Consider the following 21,190-nt stretch of genomic DNA (forward strand, 5'->3'; position numbering starts at 1 on the left):
GTGGGTTTGGAACTAGGTTATGGTTTATGCTAATCTCTAATCTGCTGTGGAATTGATAAGCAAATTTGGCTGGTCAGTGTCTCTGCAATAATACATACAGAACTGTGGGAATATTTCTTTCCATGGGCCAGACCCTGTGAGGTACTGAACACCGGTATCGCCCGGAGAAATCAATGGGAGTCCAAGATGCCCATAACTTTAAACCCAATCCTGCAACTCTTACACATGTGAATATTCCCTATGCACACAGGCAGTATAAGTGACGACAAAGTACTGAGACTACTTGAAATCAATGGGCCTGCTTTAGAAAAGAGTACTTATGTGAATAAATATTGCCAGATTTGTCCTATATTTGAAAACATTCACGATAAACTATGTTATAGGGGTGCATTTATTTCCTAAAGGAGAAAACACAACACAGCAACACAATGCTAATTACTGCTTGATCAGTTGGTATTCTGGCATCCTGGTAATCATCTTTAAAGGTCAAGAATGCCATGTTTTGCCTAAAACAGACCATATATCTTATGGCTTCAAAATGAAACTAAAGACTATAACCTGCTCCATCCAGCTGTACTTAATAGAGTCCTTTCTTTTTGTTTTTCATTTTCTGCTTTAATCTGCTTTAAAATTAATAGACATTCCCATAAATTTTTGCATGTAATTTGATAACTCTAGAAACAACATATTATACATTGCAAAGTAAAAACATTTTAATTAAAGTTAATGATGACACAAGGAAAATGTGTGTGACAACCTATAAACTATTCTGGATAGAATTATAATTCTATCATGCAGTTAAAAGACCAAAGAAACATTCCCACAGTTTCTGTAACAGTCATTTCCATTTGGTTTCAGATCAGAATAAACAATCCTCCTTATTTTGTAAAATTAATATAAAATATTGCTTTGTTGGCAGAAAACAGCAATAACGTCTCTTTCCAAAGGAATTAAACTACAAAAGAAAATAAAAACAAAAGAAAACAACATACCAGTGATGACTGGGGCCACTTTTAATCCAAAGAGGACAATAAACCTTTTTGTCTAGATTGGGAGTGGCCCACGCTCAGTCTCCTGGGTGAGCAACACAGTTACTACACTTGCTTAGCTGCAGCTTACTAAAACTGTCTGATCTCCCCCCCGCCCCCACTGGCGTGGGGCAACTCCACACCATCCCCTAATCAAGGTTGTCTCTCAAAAGCCATAATCTAGCTCTTAAACTTTCCAGGCATCTATCATGCAGGTACAATTTCCTAATCTCCTTGCTACAGGTATTAATTAGCAAGAGTAAATTCAATTAAAAATTAAAAAAAAAAATAGAAAAATGTGTTTCCTCTCCTCCCACACCTCACAGGGCAAGGGAAGAAAAGTCAAAAGGAAAGGATCTGAATTTCTCCCGACATCATTCTTGGCCACTGTAAGGCCAATGATTTCCTGTATGAGAACTTGCAGGTTAGGAGACAGCCAGACTTTTTTACTTGTTTCCCAATGCAACAGAGGGAATTTAAGACCGCTGATCAGAGGGAAGCTCTTTCATGCTTCTCACTGGTGACCTTCAGGCTGTCCATCCTTCCACCCTGCTCATAATGGCTGGTGGGGTGAGATAGGGTTCTTGTTCCTACTGATACATTCAGGAAGCACTTCAAAAATAGACAGTCTACAGCAGGTTGCTTGTTTGATCTGACCTTTGTCAAAGTGTTAGGATGGCAGGAATTCTTTGTAGTAATTGTGGTTCTGAGCCATAACAAACACGAGAACAAAGCTAGCAAAGAATGGACAAAACTATGCCACGTTAGCATGGTGGGAAAGGCTTTGCAATCATGCACAGATTCAAGACGTGCCTCCTATGAGCCCAGTTTTCTTCCCCAATGGAGATTGCAATTTGAGGGTCATATTTCATTGGTTTGCGATTCCTGTTTTGTCCCCAAGGGTTTGGGGCCTATACAGGCATGACATTGAAATTGGACATATTCTCTTTTCTTTTCTGAATGGATGCTGGGAACTTTATTACGTGGTTAAAAATTCTCAGTAATGAAATCTCTGGCCTTCACTTACAGTAGAAATGGATGAGTTTTATTTCCTGCCCTTGATTTAGGATGATAGCAGGAAAACATTTTCACATCTTTTGTAAAACACAATATATAAATGGTCACATATTTAAATAATCTCAGAGAATGACCTCATTTAATGCTAATATCAGAAAAAAGGTAGTCTACTGGATATTATATAATGACCAACATAGAACAATGCCCATTTTATACAAAGCTTTGTTATTTGCTAGGAAGACGGCATCAGATGTCTCTCTGCTGAAAAAACACAATGCGCTCCACTATTATATTTCTTATTAGTAATACTCTGATTTGCAGAATTTCATCCCCATTACACTTCTCATCAGTAAGGCCTTGCCTACATGGGAAAGGTGTACTGATTTAATTAAATTGGTTTAGAAACTGATTTAGTTAAAACAGTGCAATCCCTTGTGTGGAATTCTTATTTTGGCTTAAGAGTGCCTTGTATCAATTGATCAATATAATGCCTCTTTAAACCTTACACGGCCTAAATGTGATAGTCCTTTGATTATTTTATCTATTTGATGAAATGTCTGTCAAAAGTACTCATATACATAATGCAAAATGATTTTTTTTAGGGCCATGGTAGACAGAAGAGAAAGTACATGATAAGAATATTTAACACAGGACATAAAAATCAAACAGTCCCTGAGTTATACACATCCATCTACCTGTTTTGCTTGAAAAATGATTAACTGCCCTAGGTCAAAGTATTTTTCTCTCCACTAAACTCTATCATCATTTTTTTTTTCAAAAATAGGTGACTTGAACTCAAGGAACACAAGTTCTGTACAGGGCTAGCTCTAGTATCTGCACTAATCTCTGAAAAGGAAGCAGGGGCAGCTGGAACATGGCCCCTGTCCCTGCCGGGCTGGGTGAAGAAATGAGCACATACTACACCCTCTTTAAGATGCTAGCTGGAACTCTGGGAGATATAGACAGGGTCTCTTTCATCTTTTGATGGGCTATGGCAAAATTAAATCCTAAAAATCTAAAGTTTAGTATGGAGACTAAGTTTTGAGTTTGATTATGAACAAATGGGGTATGGTGGTCCCTACTGTTAACTTCAGCCATCATCATTAGCACAAGTTAGCTCAGATGGCAACCTGTGTCTAGGAGAGACCCGGGACTGAAATAACAAGGTTATTACAGGTCAGGATTTAGGTACATTGATAGAACTATGGGAGGACCCAGAACTAGAACACTTGGGGTGCTGCAAGTCAATACTGATGTTCTTGGGCAGAACTGTGTCTGAAATCTAACAATTGAAGAGTAGGAGTGCTCCAGGTTAGAACCGAGGTGACAATGTAGGACAACGTATGCATAAGAAAGGATATCACATTCCCACACGAAGCTCAGCACTAAACAATAATACTATGTATCTACCTAAGCAGCGTGATGCAATATTTATTCCAAAGAGTCATAAAGAGAAGTAAGTATTTTTTAAATAGTTTGTTTCTGTATAGTAGCAGAAAATCAACAAATTTCAACTATTTAGGATTAGCTAATCCTACAGAAAATTAGTACCATATTTAATACTTGATATTTTATCAATCTGTAAATTAAAATCAAGTTTTAAAGCCATGTTGTTAATGGAATTAAAGCACCATCACTCTTTTCTAAGTGTCTGTAGCGTGTAGTCACAGTCCATTAAAAGAATGTTAGCATGGTTCATAACAGGATGTGAATGAAATAATCATGTAATCAGGACTATTTCAACATCAGTAAAGCTTTAGAGTGATTATTCTGTATAGCTGTAACACAATACCTTTTTGCACAGTTTCCCTGATCAGATTAAAATGAAGATGAATTCCTCGATGGCCCAAGTGTGCTCCAAGGAAAGCTAGAAGGTTGTACAGTTAACTCCCAGGGTGTAACTCTAAACCATACAACCTACTACCTCAACCCGGATGCACACAGCTTCCAACGGTGACCATAAAGTCTTCTTCACATCTTCAGCATCTCTTTCAAATATGGCAGTCTCATATCTATGTGCTCCCTACTGGGTGGATTTTGAAAATGTTAAATATAGTTAACTCTATTTTCAGTCATGTTCCATTTTTAACATTACAATGAAAATACATATTTGTCTATTGTGAGGGCACTGCTAGCAACCAGTTTCATCCAGATCTTTTCTTTTTAAGAAAAACGTTTAAAGGGATGATGAGAATCCAACGATATTTCTAAAAGAACTCACTGTGGTCACTTAGTGTTTTTTAAAATAAAAATCCAGTAGACATCCAAATTTAGTTATTTCCTTTGACCACATGCTATTTGAATTTAACATTGTGTCATGTTATGTATTTATTTAAAACTGGTATTCTCTACCCTTGCTCTGTGAAAAATATTTAAATTCCTTAAATATGGGTATAGATTTTTACTTTGATTTTAAGACAAGAGTGCTTTAAATAAATCAAATGGAACAAAATTATTTAATACACTAATAAGGCACATGACAACAAAAGCATAACAGAATTGAAAGTTTAACAAAATGTCCAAAATCCGCTTTTACTTAAAGCAATTACCTAGACATCAGATTTTCAAATATCACCAAGTAGCTTGTCACGTAATCTTTTGCCAGATCACCAGAATGACACAGACCCATAGAAGCGAGCTTGTGCAGTATACTTTACCACAAGATCGGATCTACGGGTTTATGCCAATTGGCACCATCAGCTAGCATCTCCCATTTTAAATGAAATGTGGAAGACTTAGGACAAAATAACTTGTGAAGCATTTATAATTAGGATAATCAAAGAGTAAAATATTTAAATCAACTGTAGAAAGAAACCTAATTAATATATATTTCTAACCTGAGGCTGCATAATCCAACAATTGGCCTTCAGAAAATAATGTTGCTACTTTTTTTAAAAAGAGGAAAATACAAAAAAACCCTACAATATTTGACAGGTTTACTGCATAATCTTTTTAGCCATAATCAGAATAAACATCATTTTACATAAACTATGCAACATTGGTGCATCCGAAATTCGTAGTGACTTCCACAGGAGTTTTGCATGCCCAAAGAATGCAGGATTGGGTCCCATAATTAGATGTGAAATAATAAGAACAATATATGTTTGGCTTCTATGCTTGAATATGAAACGTACTATAAACCAACAATGAAAATCCAGCCACTGTATCTGAAAATCCATCATGTATGAGAGTTGGGCTCCAACATTAGAGATTTCATCATATTACAATGCTTACAGGTACTTCTTACCAAGAACTTGATTATTAAGTAAACCATATAAAAATCAAACCCCAGAAATTAGTTTATATATTTTGTTCACTAAAATTCCAAACCATATTGCTTCCTGGTAAAACTTCAGGATTAACTCACAAACCAAATTTGCCCTTGTTTTCACTGACCCAAAGTATGGTGCCTCATCCAAATAGGCCCTTTGTAGAAATATTCAGTAACTCAACAGGTGAGACAGACGGACACATTTTTATAATCTAAATATTTTACATGAATGCAATTTCGTCTCAATATTTTAAAGATCAATACATGATAAATGAGTGTAATTCTAAAACAGCATAACTACAAATGTATTTTTAAAATATTGGCAGCAGAGGTGCACTTGTTAAAATAACTGCTGCAGAGATGATTTGGTTTTAGCAGGTTGTTGAAAATCTGCAGCTGAAAATCTGTATCTGAACTAGATTTCAATATCCACCTTAAATTGTTTTCCATTAAAGGCCCAACTCTGTAATCCTTAATCTGGAAAACTTCCATTTAAGAGAGTGAGAGTACTGCTAGCACAGGGATACTGGATCAGGCCCATACTCTGTTCAGTATCTGGAAAACTGCAGCAAATACTTTTAGTTTGAAAAGGATAACAATGATCTAAAGCCTGTGAATGACCATTGTGTTTTTGAATAATTTAGTAGATTAAATCTTAGAACATCTGCGATATGTTACTTGGTTTTTTGTAATTGTTTAAACAAATTATTTTCCAGAAATGCATGTTTTAAACTTGCTATGATTTTATGTACGTGTGCATTCAAGAGTAACAAAACTTTATACATGCTTTCTGCTGAAGCCAAAGGGTTAACATATTGTGTCATAAAAGCCAATCCCTATGCCTAAAATTCTTAAGATTATCAAAAGCATGAATACTGACTGCTTATATCTCTTACTGATTGATTCTAATGGATGCTTCAGGAGAGGACTTCTCAGATATTTCCATTTCTAAGAATGATGGAGAGGTATTTAACATTTCATAAAAAAACCCACATTGGGTCACTGCACTTCATATATATATTGTAAAAGATCCAAACTATATAGACTCAGTTTAGTCTAAAGCTACACAGAAAAAAGGATAAAAGCAACCAGTAGTGCACTATTCCCAACAGAAAACAATCAAAGAAAAAAGTTTAATAGATATCTGTAAGATTATTTTTGTCACGTTCCCTTTTAACAAAAAGACAATGCTTTTACATTAGTATTTTCAATGTTCTTGCCCGCTTTGTTTATTTAAATATATATATAAAATATTTGTTTATTTTATATATGTCAAATGTTTAAGAAGATCACTTTATTACCTTCAGTGATTTCTGGTATAACCAACTTCTTCATTTTTCATGTCCGTTTTAATTTTTCCTAAAAGAAGAAAATGATTTAGAGAGAAATAATGAAAAGGTCTATTCTGTGAAAGTATTTTTAGAACATGAAATATGTAAAAGGATAGCAACCATAATTTTAAAGATCTAAAACCAACGCCCCTCTGAAGGCCACTGGCAAAATATGCAGTGAGCCATACACACTTAGACAAAGTGACTGTGTCATTTGTATTTCTTTATTCTTTTTTTTTTAATTTTTAAAATTGTATTAATAATTCCAAAAACAGAAGTGTACACTTGGTAGACAATAAAAAAGGTTTGCTTAAAGATGCTTATCTGATTTTAATTTGGCATGGAACTTAATATAAAAATATTGGAGAAAGTTAAGTTCAATTACACTTACGATAATTTTTTAAAAAGATACTTTTGTAAAAACTCAGGAAAATATATAATTTGATTGCTATGCTTAAATTTACAAAAGAATTATGTTCTTTTAAGAGAATGCAGGAATAGGTTGTGCATTATACGAATAAGCATTATTGATATATGTAGTTATTTTTACACACGTATTGGGAAGAAATCACAATAAATTTGTTCTTTTTAATACAGGTGAATAGAGCTATATCTTTCCTATACATATATGATCTCCATTTAGTAATTTCCCACAATTCACTGCAAAGCAACAAAAATATAAAGTAGCACAATTCAGCAGGTAGTCTTAGAGCAGCTATCCAACTGGTAATCTATAAATTGTGAAATATATGTGTAAACTTCACTAAATATATTTTGTAAAGCCATAAGATGGTTATGAAGTTTGTATAAGAAAAGAAACAAAAAATTACAGTTTTTTAAAATAAGAAAATCAAAGTTTTCAATGGAAGCACATTTTCTGTCTCAAAGTATTTTCTGCCCAGGGACTTATGACTTTTTAATATAGGATTCAAAAGAATAGACAAAGACTGAGAAAAAAATCATACTGAAAATATATAAAATATATTGATTTGGACAACACTTTCATTGTTTGCCAGGGAAAATGAATATTATTACAAATTGTTCCAATTGACTAGCAATTTATTTCCAAAGACAGACAAAATTATTAAAAAGCAAATGATCTGCTGACACAGCACTGTGCTTTAAACTTACAGTAACTTTGTATGCACTTCTCACAAAAATATTGAATGGGTATCTTAAGCACTGTTTCAACTATTCTAGGACAAGTGCTGATTTACCAAACATCCTAAAATAGGCACTGTTACTAGCAGCAAACCAGGCTTGCTGCATGAAACTTCAAATAATGTGCCTTTTATTCCTGTGCTAATTACACTGAATTCTTTGTAATGGATTTAAACACAGATTGTAAGATTGTATGTGAACGAAATCAATAATAACTTTGCTCTAATATACTGCTTACAAGAGTGATCTTCTCCTACAGCTTTAACTTTTTCCACCCCCCTCCTCTCTTTAGGAATTGAAAGCATGAGTCACACTGTATAAAAAAAGAATCGACTTTCCGTAGCAACCAGCTCCAAATACCCATTTTCCTACAGATAACCAAAGCTTATACTGAATACATATAACCATTAAAATCTTTGAGTAACTTCAGAGCTTAGCTAAGATAAAATGTGCCAACTACTTATTTATATAGTTTCTGGTTTTCCTGTTTGTTTACTTTTCTATTTTTAGCAGTATTAGATCAAACAGTGAAACCAAAAGTTAGTAAAAAAAAAAAAAAAAGAAAGAGGTGTGATTGGTTGACTACGGTAAATTTAATACACAAGGACTCTGTTTCAAAATAACATGTTTAAAATGGAAAAAAAGAAAAGAAAAGAAAAATAAGCTATACCTGATATGAAAGGTACGTTTTCACCCACTGCCAAATATTGCTATTTAAGCAATAATAAAATAAAATAAAGTTTTTTTGGTAAATAAAAGAAACAATCGCTTAGGCTCATTTAGTTATATTGTTTTAAGAAGCTCTAATACATCCTGATGTCTCTGTAGTTAAACATGCCAGATTTTTTTTTTTTTTTTGAAGCAGGAGATTCACATTTTTTCCATCACTCTTGTATCTAGGACAAACTCAGATTTGTTTCTTCTTAGGCTCCTGTTATTTCTCGGAATAGGACCAGGATGCCTGTCTTCTTTTTCGTTCTTCTCGGAATTCCAAGCACAAAGCACTGCGCAAAAGCTGCACCAATCCTTGTTGCAAGTGCCTGCACAGTGATAGAGGTGGAAGAGACCAGAAAATTCATCTAGCCCCTGTGCTGATTTTATAAATGGGGATTGCACAAATCTGCCGAAGCAAAGGGGTGAAAAGGCAGGGTGCCAGTTTGCTACACTATGCTGCAATGATCTCATGTTCAGTGCTGTCGCCCCGTTTGCCCAGTTCAAACGCCTGTTCATTAAACAGTAAGAACTTTTATTCTTCAGACACTCAAAAAGATTGTTATAAACCACAGTTCAGCAACAAAAAAAATAGAACATGTAGTTTTAAAATTCAGTTATTAAGTCTAAATATTCTCTATATACATCTATCTAGCTATCTATATCTATCTATTTTTTCCTAGTTAGAGATAAGCAGCAGAGTTTATCAGGCGTGAAAGGGACAGCCTCCTGGTGGTGTGCCAAAAAAGCCAGAATAAAGGCAAAGTTGTGCTTCAAAGCTCAATCGCTTGCTGAGTCTGGCTAAAGTCAAGTATTAAGATCCACCATTTTCTGAGCCATGTAAGAAAAGAGGAAAAAAGTCAGAACGGGTGCTGCTTTCCAAGTCTCCGTTGGCACCATCACAAAATCTCAGCCGTAAGGTCACATGATTCTCTGCCAAATGTGGAGTGCATTCCCATAAACCATTCTGCTGATACTGCGAAGGCAGCTATTGTCTAGTTTATACCCAAAGTTCAGCCCACTCTTCACTGAATTAGCTGAAAAACGCATCACCTTTGGGGGTTGGGAGCCATGGAAACGTCTACCTGGCAGGCTGCCCACTTTTTCTGCCCATCAACCAGAGATGGAATTGTGCTGCCTAATGTAATGATGACTAGGAATGTGAAGAGTCGTCCAAAGTGAATCTGATTCTTGCAAAGCCTGCTTCATTTGCACAGCAAACTCTGGCTTCTTGTCGTTAAAAAAAAAAAAAAAAAAAGCCTTTCTACTAAATGTAGCAATTAAAGGTCTAGTAAACATGCCTACTCTGCAACTTTACTTTATAACACACCCAAATGGTTCCCAAACTAAAAGAGTTACTAGAATGCAAGTTTTCTGATTTAAAGGAGCATTCTTTTTCCCCACAAATTAAAGCAACATTCCCTGGATATTTTTTGCTCCTTAAGATATAAAACGTAGTATATAGTAGATCTCACAGCTCTTCTTTCCCCCCCTTTATTACTTCCTGATTTTATCTAACACAAATTATATATATGCACAGCAATACCCACGAGTAACAGTGGGGATTCAATATTGCTGCAATCTTCCTCAAAGCAGTCTCCTGAGAAAGCTAGCTGTATTTCCAACAGCATGAATACCTTCATCTTAGCCCTGTTATCTTCACTACTGACTAGGACAGCTGGTGTGCAAGTTTGTAGACCAACACATTTGAGAACTGCACTGTCCCCTTTCCTAAATACAGTTAATCCAGATACTCCTGCGAAGGGATACAACCAGATTGGATTTATAAAAAACACAAGTTATTAAATAGACAAGCATTTGATATAGTTCCCCAGCTTCAAATCTATAATTTCTATTCTGCCCATCTATTGTTCTAATGTAAAATGTCATTAGACTGCCAAATAAAAATGCCAACCACGATACACTTCTACAGGACATAAAATAGGCTAGTTAAGAGAATTTATCTGGAGTTCAATGTTGTGAACAAAGTAACTGAAATCAAATCAATTCTCCTACCTCAGTTTCAGGAATTGCTGCAATATAAATGTTAAAATATAGTAATGTCCATAGTTTCTACATTAATAAAAGGGAGGTGGGTAGGAACCGCCAAACTTACTATTAATATTTGTACATAGCACCATAGCTCTGCCTGGCACTTTACATAATAAGTAAAGGCAGGATCCCTGCCCCAAAGAGTTTATAATCTAAATTGATTAGGACATGGCAGGGCAATAGGGGAGGTAGCAGACAAGGAATATAGGAAGAGGGAGCAGGGAAAACACAGTAAGGTAACAGTGTTGTAAGGATGGTCGGGTATTATCATCTTAATTCTCTTGTTTTCATAGGTGCTGGAACTAGGAGGGGCAGGGTGTGTGTGTGTGTGTGCGCGCTACCATGCCCCCTGACTTGAAGTGGTTCCATCATATACAGGGTTTAGTTTGGTTCAATGGATCTCAGCACCCCCACTATAAAAACTGCTCCAGCACCCCTGGTGGTTTTTGTTTTATAATTACACTTTTAAGTTCATTTTATTTACTTTAAGCATTCTAGAGATTCATTATGTGAGGGATTCTGGGAAAGGGGGTTTGATGAGGGATTTGAAGGAGGACAGGATGGATATGATTTGGGAAAAGGGATCAGGAAGGAAATTCCTGGCTCTGTTGGCAGCATGGGAGATGTCATGGAAGTCCTTGAGGGCAGAAGGAACAATGAGGTAACAGAGGTGGAACTGGAGGAGGGAAGGGTCTGAACTGAAAAATGATGGGCAGCCAGTGCTGAGAAGAAGCAGAACAGTACCAGCCAAGAACATGAGGATGAGGACTTTGAAACAGATGCTGAAGGGGATATGGAAGGATTCGTGCCAAAAGGCTGATAGTCTAGGGCAGTGGGAGAGGAAGAGGAGTTTAATGACAGCTCCTTTTCTGACAGAACAGAGGAGACTGAGGGGGTTCTCAGGAAGGCCAGAAAGAAGGTGAGTGTAGTTCAAGCAGAAAATTATCAAGGCTCAGAGGATGATGGTCATAGTATGATGAACAGGAACAGATGGATTTTGGATATATTGCAAAAGGAAGAAATGACTGAATGCAAGGGTCAAAGGAGAGAAATTCCACAAATCCCAACCATCTGACCTTAAGGAAGGGTCTCTCTTTGCCACCCCTCTCCTCTCCTGATCAGACCTGTCACACTGTGTAAAACATGTATTGAATGTACACATACACTTCCACCCACTATACACTTTCACTCACCGTATATAGGGTTTGCAACGGTGAATGTTAGAGTTAAAACTGAAACCTCAAGTTATTTCTTTGAATGTCTATAATAATAAAGGAATCCCTACCCAAAGTGTTAGGGGGCCCCCACCACAAACTACGAGAAAACAAATACAATCAAATAGCAGTTTACCCTGTGACAGTCAGCAGAACTCAACTCTTCATAAATCTCCCCCATTCCCCTAAAGCGCCCCACCACATCCATCAACCACCTTCCCTCCACAGAAAATAAAGGCACCTTACAGTGTGCCCAGCTTGGTGAACAGATCAGGATATTTTAGTACTGAGAGATGAGCGGATCTTGTTCCAGAGCTAAGGACCACTGAATGCATCCAATGAAGTGAGCTGTAGCTCATGAAAGCTTATGCTCAAACAAATTTGTTTGCCTCTAAGTGAGCTGTAGCTCACGAAAGCTTACGCACAAATAAATTGGTTAGTCTCTAAGGTGCCACAAGTACTCCTTTTCTTTTTGCGAATACAGACTAACAGGGCTGCTACTCTGAAACCTAAAAAAGAACAGTTCCCTTTCTTTTCCACCATGGCGTACTAGGATGGCATCTGGACCCTACTGTGGTAGTGCAGTTACTCCTCCTAAGCAGTCTCAAAAAATTCCGCATTAGAATGAAATTTCACATGCATGGTCTCAGCCCACAGATAACCTTTTTGAAAGGTTAAGGAAAAGCCTTAGTCATGTCTAGTTATTAGTAGGGAATAATACCTTTTTCCCTTTTAAAAACTCTCCAGTCTTGGGCCTCTGAACTCACAGTAAAAAGACCCTACTTCACTGTTTGACCTTGGGTAAGTTATGTAGCTTCTTTGTGCCTCAATTGTTAAAATGGGCATGATGATACCCTGTTTCGTAAAATTCTTTGAAATCTCCCAATGCAGACTAGTCTACCAGCCTAAGTACTATTATTTCAGCTTTTCAGACTCACAAATAACTCAAAAACAGCTGATCCAGTCAATTTAAAGTGTGACTGTAACCTAAAGAGTGATTCTGTGAAAATGGCAGCTTAGACTTCCATGTTTATTGTGTCTCAGTGACTTTCACATCTAATTTATTCTTGTGATAAATCAAAATATCTTTTTTCTTAACTGTCAGTGCTTCAAACTCAGCCAGGAATATGAAAGTGAAGCTGGGTTCTTTCTGTCATACACATCATCATTAGGCATAAAGATTCTGCTGGCCAAATTATGTCCTCAGTAATAATGTCTTCAAATTAAGCCCTTTGTTACACCAGTGCCACCCCACTGACCTGCAGTGCAGTTGCACAGGTGTAACTAATAGTTTAATTTGAAGACAGATGTTGTTGCACAGGTAAAACAGATAAAGGGAAAATTCTGGCATGCAAAATGGTGGTGATGTGTGAGAAAATAAAGGAAAAGAGCTTGACTGTCAGATCACAGTGGGAGTTTTGCAGTGTTTGAAAATAATACACAAAACAAATATATATATTTTTACTTATACACGGAGCTAATTTGAGCTGGAGTCTTTGAGAGACAATCAACATGTGAATCCACACAACCATTTTTAGGTAGAAGAACACTTTCACATGTGGCTAGTCCTCAATGAGGACACTTTTGTCCATGCATGCCAGACAACTGGAAAAGATCTACATGAGTGCCCTACCCATTAAATAATGTGGTGATGTCACAAAGGGTGAAAAAAAGTATGCACCAATGTGTATGGTCTTGTCCATGGCTGAGCAGGCAGCAGTGGCATGGAGGCAGGGGGAAGGAACATGACTTTGAACAGGAGAACTTTATTCCTGATACCCCAAACATAGGTAAGAAAATGGTGGTGATGGGGAAGCTTGATTGTGCTGGGGATTCCAGTAATAGTGAAGCTCCAAGTAGCGTTTCATCACCTGGGCACCTGCACTGCTACTGGAGTCCCAACAGGATTGTAAGAACCCAGAGAGACTCCCCTTCTTATGGGAAGGAGGAAATGGGAGCCTCTCTCTGAATCATGACAACTTCTATATACACCATCTTAGCAGTGCATGGTACTTTACAAAAGGAAATTAAAAACCTTTGCTCTGCAGACCATAGCTTGCAAGGCACTGGTATACTGGGGAGACGGAGGTGACTGTAAAATGTATGCAAAATGTGAAAGAGTGATTTTGAAGGCTCTGAAATCAGCAAGGTAATCTTTTTTCATATTCTGGCCTCCTCTATTTTCTCTTCAAATGGATGTGACTTCCCATCTTTCTATGGGTTTTAGGTTAGTACCACATAATTAAATCCTCCAGCTACAGCTAAACAGGCAGGAGGCTCCTTGTTAAGAGTCTGAATCATTATTCATCATAAATAATATTCCTTGTGAATTGAAGCCCTTTTCCTGCTTTTGAAACATTCAAGAGCAGACAAGCTTTTACAAATTTATTTGTCTTCCCAATTTCAGTCTATGGGCTACTTGCAAACCCTTGCAAGTTTTGTTTTGACTATTCACAATTCAGGTGGGGTCTGACTGGTCACCTGAGTCTCCTGATATTATGTCTATTTCCTTGTAGGAAGAATCAAACTGTTTAACAGAACAGCAACAAATAATAATGTATAGAAAATACTTTTGGTCATGCAAGAATAATCTTGTTCACAGACAAATATGGGCATTTGTCTGAAGAACAGCCATTCCCCTAAGGCACGTGAAAACAAAATACGGGTTTTAACAACGAAAAGGAGGAAAACATGGTCAAATCAGTCAACCACCTAAAATTGAAATGAACCTTCCCAAACGCCATTTTACCGTGTTTTAAAAGTTCTACTCCACAGCAAATAGAGGTGCCCTTTTTTTTCTTTGCAATGAGCTGTTGCAGGAGAAGCAGTTCTTCACTGAACGTGGAATAGCTGCAGTGCCATAAGACCATTGAGATGGAACAAACAGCAAGTTTTCCTCTACTTTGCTTCTCGCAAAAACCTGGGCTATTAGGGATAATCCTTTAGATACAAAAGGGTGATGTTATTTCAGCAGAAACAGGAGATCACATCGGAGGAGTGCTATGGACAGAGAATAGAAGAGTGCCATGTTGTCATAAAATACTGAACTAAATGGATGATCAGAACATAAGAATGGGCAAACTGGGTCAGACTAATGGTCCATCCAGCCCAGTAGTCTTCTGACAGTGGCCAGTGCCAAGTGCTTCAGAGGGAATGAACAGAACAAGACAATTATTGAGTGATCCATCTCCTGTCATCCAGTTCCAGTATCCGGCAGTCAGAGATTTAGGGACACCCAAAGCACAGGGTTACATCTCTCACCAGCTTGGCTAATAGCCATTGATGGGCCTATCCTCCATGAACTTATCTAATTATTTTCTGAACCCAGCTATACTTTTGAATTTCACAGCAGCCCACGGCAAAGAGTTCCATAGGTTGACTGTGCTGTGTGAAGAAGTACTTCCTTTTGTTTGCTTTAAACCTGCAGCCAGTTAATTTCATTGGGTGACCTCTGGTTCTTGTGTTATGTGTAAGGATAAATAACACTTCCCTATTCACTTTCTCCACACCATTCATGATTTTATAAACCTCTATCATATCCCCCCTTAGTCGTCTCTTTTCTAAACTGAACAATCCCAGTCTTTTTAATCTCTCCTCATATGGAAGTTGTTCCATACTCCTACTCATTTTGGTTGCCCTTCTCTGTGCTTCTTCCAATGCTAATAAATCTTTTTTGAGAAGAGGTGACCAGAACTGCAACCAGTTTGGGTGTACCATAGTGGCATTACTACATTTTCTGTCCTATTTTCTATTCCTTTCCTAATGGTTCTTAACATTCTTTTAGAAAAATGTTGACAGAATGGATAACAGGAAAAGTTTCACAACGGACTTTTTTTCACCTTTTATTTCTACTCTCAGCATTTGAAACATTCATAAAATAAGTTTTGTTCATGAGATGCAGCATTCATCCCACTTGTATCAATGCACAGTATGACAACCTATTCATGTTTGTGTATAAACTCTTGTTAAATTTCTGTTAATCTCTCCCATCTCTTTTGGATCTATGTGTGGATTTATACCCTGGATTCCATTAATAATAAACACTTTGAGGCCTGACAACAACACTTGAGGTCTTCAGTTAGACCTACATATGTCATGCACCAATGAGGATGCTACCTGTCAAATTCTACCTTCAAATATGTGCAAATGTCATCCACTGAGTTAAACAGAAATTGCACACCCCTCCAAAGACAGAATTTGGCCCTGGTAAGCTGTGGATCTACTGGGATTCTGCCATTTTTTCTCACGCTTGCATATCTTCTGCATTACTGGTGATAGCTCGTCTTAAAAGTAATGTGGCTGAAAGTGGAGTGGGCAAGTTTAACAAATGGTTTATAATTATGCTATTGTCTGTAGTCAATCAATCAGATCTCAGTTACTACAGAGCCTTGCTGAACTATCACTCCAGATCATTCTCATCTGACTAAAACATTTAGGGATGTCTGGCTTTATGAATTTCCTCCCACATTTCAGGTAAATCAGAAATCCAAATACCAACTCTAAGATTCAGGGATTTCATGTGCATTTCTCAGATGCCATAGAGGGTTAGACACACAATCAATGAGTGAATTTCACTATCTATACAGTGATATAGCAATTTTTTTCATTTTTTCCAGTACAATTTACTTCAATTTTATATTTAGCAAATTCTTCATAAGGATAATGTAATACTAGGATAACAAGTATTCTTCGTTTAATGGAACACTTTATATAAACTGTATTGCTGGGCTATGTGCCTGTCGGATTGTAATAAGCAATAGGTTACAAGCAATTAGTTATATATAAATATATTTTTCAGTCTAATAAATAAAATGAATGAGAACATTTCTTAAATATTACTTTTCATCCATATCTTAAAGCACTTTACAAAAGTAAGCAGGTATCACTATAACTATTTCACAGAAGGGAAAACAAGGTGAAGTGACTCAACCAATATCATGCAACATCTCAGTAATAGAGGCAAGAACTAGCTGTAAGTGTTACTAGCTGTAAGTGCTTTCAGATGAGATCTAAATGATGCTGAGCACTTGTGGACATCAAACATCTCAGAATACCTTTTCTGTAAGATTAAGAGCATGAGCCCCAAAGTCCTTGCTAAATTCCAAGCCAGATAATTACATCTCACCTGCTGAAGATTCATGTTGTGGTTGCCATCAGGCATAGCATTTTTTTTCAGTTCTTGTCCTACACAATTTTATAGTATTGCAGTACACAGCTGAGCTGCCACATTTTGGTCCACTAATGGCTCATATTTCACCAGTATATGTGCCATACAGTCAATATAGTTATGACATTTAAATACTACATGTAAAATGCATTAAGATCCTCCAGGACAAGAACTGAAGAAAAATACCATAGTCAATGGCATCTCCACAGTGAATATTTGCTTGTGCACATGTGCATAAAAACACACCCTAGTTTAGAACAGAGTAGGAAAAAAAACTGTATCCAATTGCAAATACAACACAAATTTGAGTAGCTAGTACAATATTTAGTTACCTGAGCTGGAATACTGTCTGGCCAGGATATTGGGGTTAACAGCTCTCATTTTACAAAGTGTCATGGGATCTCTAATGTCCACAAGTGGTCTGAAATACAGTGTATCTATTGAGATATATATTCCTGTTGCTATATGATGTGTATGCATGACTTGGGCTCCTAGATGCTATAGTAATAGAAATGAATAACAATGATACTAATCATACACATTATTTATATATAATAGGTTGAAAATAAAGATTAAATTTATCAAAACAAATACCTGAAGGCAGTAATCCCAACTGATTTAATAAGGATACTTGTATTGACATGGCTTTTGATTTTAACCTAAATTTCAATGTTACATATATGTGCTATTGGGAAATAATGTTGTGAGTTTGGCATTATCAAATTGTTTTCCTGATGGGATGATAGAACTTTATTATAGCTTACAGTGTAGCTGAAAATATACTTGCGCTTAAGAGACAGTTTCATTTCACTCTTGACAACTAATACAAAGCCACAGATTTGGACAAAGTGAGACACGTATTATAAATAACCATATAATGATTAGTTGAAGATCTTGAAATATGCTGAACTGGGAAATTAATGCAGCTATCACAACTTGTTCAGTTATTAATTTAAAAATCTTTTTTGCACTCAGTTATTCAACACTTGAATTGAATAAGAGTGATTTCAGAAGACTGAGAAGTGTCATATTTATAAGAGGTATTTTTCTCCTTTGTAGGAGTAATCTGAACACCTTTATTTCCCATTATAAGAGTGCCCCAGCCCTTCAGTGAGATATCTTTTTCATGACAGGGGACAAGTGAGTGTTGAGTTAGATAGTAAGTTCTCTGGGGCAGTGAATGTCTTTTTCACAGAGTCATAGAAATGTAGGGCTGCAAAGGTCCTCAAGAGGCCATTTAGTTCAGCCCCCTGAGCTGAGGTAGGACCAAGTATAACTAGACCATCCCTGATGGTTGTTTGTCTAACCTGTTCTTAAAAACCTCCAGTGAGAGGTATTCCACAACCTCCCTTGCTTTGTGTTTGTACAAGACCTAGCACATTGGGGGTCCTGTTCTCTATGACTGAGGCTCCTAAGTATTACCACAATATAAATAAAATAATAAATAAATAATAATAATGTTTAACATGGTCTTTGTTTTAACTAAGAATTGTCCAACATGGTGGGCCTGAACAATGTGGGCTGTCACCACCACTGGAGAGATCTTGATCCCATGATTAGTTTGGGTCTCTTACTCCAGGGGCTTAAGGGGAACTCTACAGAAATGTGCACTCGGACAGAGTGAACTCTTTGGGTTTTATTGCACTAGAACTTGAATTAATGGGTGATGAATGGCAATTTATCCTAATTTCTTTGGGGGAAGCAAGATTCCCATGACATGGTGATTTGAAAGGGTCAGTAGCCTAGTCATAAGTGGTGGAACTCCTGTAGAGGATACTCTCCCCTTCTCCTCTTCATAACCCTTCCAGTAAGACGGGCAAATAAACAGCCTGAATTGTTTAATCAACAAACACATTATTTTCCTTTTCTTAAGGGATGGAGTCATATTTGCTTAAATACCTGCCTCATGAAAAGGTGTTTTCCTAAAACACTTTGGTAACCACTACTTATAGTCTAAGCACCAAATGACAACCAAAACATAGCAACCAGATTTCTGGAATGGCCTTCTGGATAGCTTTTATCATAAAGGAGAGAATTGGAATGCAACATGTAGAGAACAGTTCAGTTTGATGAAAAGTACAGTGAGATAGAATCTAGAAAACTATTATCAAATGGCTTATGTCAGCCATGTGATTGTGAATTAGAAGGAAACATTCATAAAAGTTGCATAATGACAGGTTTCAGAGTGGCAGCCGCGTTAGTCTGTATTCGCAAAAAGAAAAGGAGGACTTGTGGCACCTTAGAGACAAATTTATTTGAGCATAAGCTTTCGTGAGCTACAGCTCACTTCACTGGATGAAGTGAGCTGTAGCTCACAAAAGCTTATGCTCAAATAAATTGGTTCGTCTCTAAGGTGCCACAAGTACTCCTTTTCTTTATTCATAAAAGTGTGAATCTTCTAGAAAAAGTACATCAATACAGTATATATAACTCATAGTACTATGCACAAAGTATGAAGTATGCATAAAGCAGCAGTGCTGAGCAAGTCTAAAGAGGGTATCCTTTTTTGCTGAGTTCCATCCAGTCAAGTCACCTGCCCTGCCCTGCTGCCAGAGATGCTTGGGGGGTGCTGCCCTTCAGCATGCCTCCTTGTAGCCTTGGACATGTGTTGAACTCAACCACCCCTCTGGTTCTTTCAGTCATTTACTACATCAGATTTATTCAAACATATACCTCCCTTGCAGGTTCTGGTTTATGCACATATTCTACAGAGGGCAAATCACTTATTAGCTGCTTAACTTCATGCCCACTCTGGGTCTATGTAAGAATCCTGGATGGCTTCCTCCCCCTGTTTAGGAGGCCCCACCCCTCCTCCTTGGCTAAGTGGGGACCCCTGTACTTAAACCGCGACTGAAGCACTGACCTACCAAAACCAGAATCTGCTCTTCATGTCATATTGAAAGAATCCAGATGAAAATGTAAATCAAATTCTACAGAGCAGCCCCACAGATTTCAGAGAAGGTCATATTGTGGATACATGCCACTGAAACTGCGGTCTCCTTGTCTGAGTGAACTCTAAGACAATCAGACACAGGTACGCAAGTTGGTTGATAACCATGGGCACCAGGTTTGTATAATTTTTGGTGGTGCCCAGAATGGGTCCAAGCAGAGCCGTCCCATCATTAGGACGGACCGGGGCAACCGCCCCAGGCCCCGTGCTTTGGGGGGCCTCTCACATGAGGGGGACACGGAGTCCAGGGTGGCCTGCAGGGTTAGCGGAGGGCCTGACGCCGGCAGAAGAAGCCTTTATTTTTTGTTGAAATAGTTTCTTCAATTTGCTGTTCAGTATCTTTTTCTTCTATTGCTTTCTAACTTGTATCTGATTATTTTTAGAGGCTTTGCAGTTCTTAGATTGTTTATATTTTTTAAGCATTTTGCTTATTCCATTTACTGAACATAGTTTTATTTTCCTGAGTAATCACATATATCTCAGTTTCCCTTTTTACCATTAATACATAGTTTGGGTGAATTTTGAGTGCAGTTTTTCCAAGTATCTCTTCAATACTGCTTACTTCTATAATAAACTGTAATAGCTTTATCATAAGATAGCATTCCTACCCAAAAATAGTGGGGAATTTCAGTATTTCCCAAAGTGAAGATTCTCTAAAGTTAAATTGTATTATTGCTTCTTCTTCTCTAAACATGATCCTACAAATAATTATAATCTAAAAATATTATTTCTAGAAACCCGGTTCTCTTTGTCCCAATAAATATGTATATTAATAAAACCAAGTTGAATATTCTGACCTTTTCATAGATTTTCTCTTTAACTATTTTGTGATGTACATTTTCTAATTGTCCTAGAGGTATATAACAACTTTCCTGGATCCAATGACAACCCTTTATTATCCTTAACTTCCTAATGTTTTTGCAGTGTCAGACAAAATTTCTAGATCATATCTCTCGGCAGATTGAATATTATTTGCATCAGTATTGTCCTTTTCTGCGATATTATATTGCATATCCACAAGTACGCCCAGTTAATTTCTGAAAGAATTTAAGATCTTGACAACATTTCTAAAAGTGTCATATTGTGAAAGTAGTGCATTAAGCAATATCTGTAAGTTGCATTGCTTAATGCACTGCTAGAAGGCACTCAGATGCTATGGTAATGAGGGAGGTATGAGAACCTATATAGTTTAAAATAGAACAGAAAATAATATTTCCATTTTAGAGACTAACAAATTTATTTGGGCATAAGATTTCGTGGGCTAAAACCCACGAAAGCTTATGTCCAG

The 21,190-nt window shown here is 37.0% G+C and overlaps 1 long non-coding RNA gene across 3 annotated transcripts in view; it reads right to left on the bottom strand.

Moving 5' to 3' along the window:
- Positions 1–21,190, bottom strand: part of LOC114020167 — a 324,008-nt gene that overhangs the window by 40,820 nt on the left and 261,998 nt on the right. For all 3 annotated transcript variants that reach the window (XR_006287984.1, XR_006287985.1, XR_006287986.1), the window contains one exon: positions 6,618–6,675. This is a non-coding gene — a long non-coding RNA (uncharacterized LOC114020167). The remainder of the gene's footprint in view (positions 1–6,617; positions 6,676–21,190) is intronic.

This window comes from Chelonia mydas, chromosome 1, assembly GCF_015237465.2.
Source record: "Chelonia mydas isolate rCheMyd1 chromosome 1, rCheMyd1.pri.v2, whole genome shotgun sequence".
Taxonomy (NCBI): Eukaryota; Metazoa; Chordata; order Testudines; family Cheloniidae; genus Chelonia; species Chelonia mydas.